Raw genomic sequence first — 1,783 nt, forward strand, 5'->3', positions numbered from 1 at the left:
TTTACCTTTAGTATTTTAGTCTTCATTCTGTTCTAATTTTGCTTAAGGAAGTTCCTTCCCCCCCAACACTGAATTAATTTTGACAAAGATGCAAAGGCATTCAGTGGAGAAACAAATGGTGCTAGGAAAATTAATTATCCATAAGAGAAAAAAAGTAAAAGAAATTTCATCCTGAATCTCACATTGAATACAAAAAATTAACTTAAAATATATCATGGATATAAGTGTACAATACAAAACTATTAAACACTTAGGTTAAGGTATAGGATAAAATATTTGTGATTTAAGGCCAACATTTATTAGACTTAGCACCAAAAGTATTTTTTCCTTATCAAATTAAAAACTTTGCCTTGTAAAAGATTTTGTTGAATGTGAAGTTACAAGCTACATAGCAGAATAAATTGTCTACAAAGTACAAATCTGACAAAGGTCCTACATCTAAAATATGGAACAGATGGTCTAAAATCAACAGTAAAAATACAATCATCCTTGAGGTGAGCACAGTGACCCAAATCCTCCAGGAAAGCCATTTTGTTGTGAGGTGCACATCTTTCCCACAAAAATTTCTCCTACAACTAAAATAATTTTTTCTTCATCATATATAATTGTATTTTTCATTGTCTTTATCTATTTTTATTTTTTTCCTTTTCTTTGAGGGATGGAGGAATAACAGCACTGGTATGGATGGGGGTTCACAACATTGTTCTGATTCAAGGAGGACATGAGCTCAAGAGTCTAGGGTGTCCTTCTAGTTTAGTCTTTGGAAAGACAGTATTGGTAGGTCACCACTGTGGCATACTGCTTATTTTTTTCTGTATTTAATATATCTTGCTTTTGCTAAGGCTGGTAAGGAGCTCCTGAACACAAAGGGCCCACTCAAACTGGCCCCCAAAAGTCCTAGAGATGTGGGTGTGGGTGAAAGTACTCTGTCAAACACAACCATTTCTTCTGTCACTCTCTTTCTCTCTGTGCTTCTTCTCCTCCTTTTTTTCATTTCTTTTCTGTCATTCCCCTTCATTTTTTTGTTATCTTCTTTTTTCCTTTATGCCTATAGATTCTTTAACGTCCTAATTCCCCTTAGTTTTTTTCTTCTTTATCTTCTTCTTTCCTTTCTCCCTTCAGATTCTTTAACCTCCTCTTCCTTTTTCAGCTTATAACAAAAGGCCTTTTCAACACCTAAGCTCATAGACAAGGTAATTTAAAGCAAAGGAGGTAGTGAGAGGAAGAAGTAGGGAAAATAAATGAACAAGAAGAAAACACACATGAGAAGTAATCAACAGAAAAATTTGGCAACATGAAAAATCAGAGTAGAGCAAACCTCCCAAGGAATCATGAAGTAGATACCACAGAGGATACCACCTAGAAAGAATTAATGGAAATGACACAAAGGGAATTTAAAATGTGGATGGCAAAAAAATAAAAATACAAATTTATGAGAAAGTGGAAAACCAATCAAAAGGAAATTGAAAAACAGAACCAAAAATGGATGAAAGATATGAAAGGCTATGACAAAACTTGAGGAATTGAAGGAGTCAATCAGGGAAAGGACAGATGCAGTAGAAAGTATCAATAACATATTAAACCGTGGAAAAGAAAGAATCTCAGAGCTAGAGTATAAAGCTCTTGAGATACCCCAGGCAGTTAAAGAGGCAGAAAGAAAGCTAGAGAAAGCAGAACATTACATCAGAGAATTATGGGACTTGACAAAGCATTCAAATATATGGATTATAGATATCCCTGAAGGGAAATAAGAATATTCCGAAGGAATGGAGTCCCTACTGGA

The sequence above is a fragment of the Otolemur garnettii genome, unplaced genomic scaffold (genome assembly GCF_000181295.1).
Source record: "Otolemur garnettii isolate 467f Iridium unplaced genomic scaffold, OtoGar3 scaffold00380, whole genome shotgun sequence".
Taxonomy (NCBI): Eukaryota; Metazoa; Chordata; class Mammalia; order Primates; family Galagidae; genus Otolemur; species Otolemur garnettii.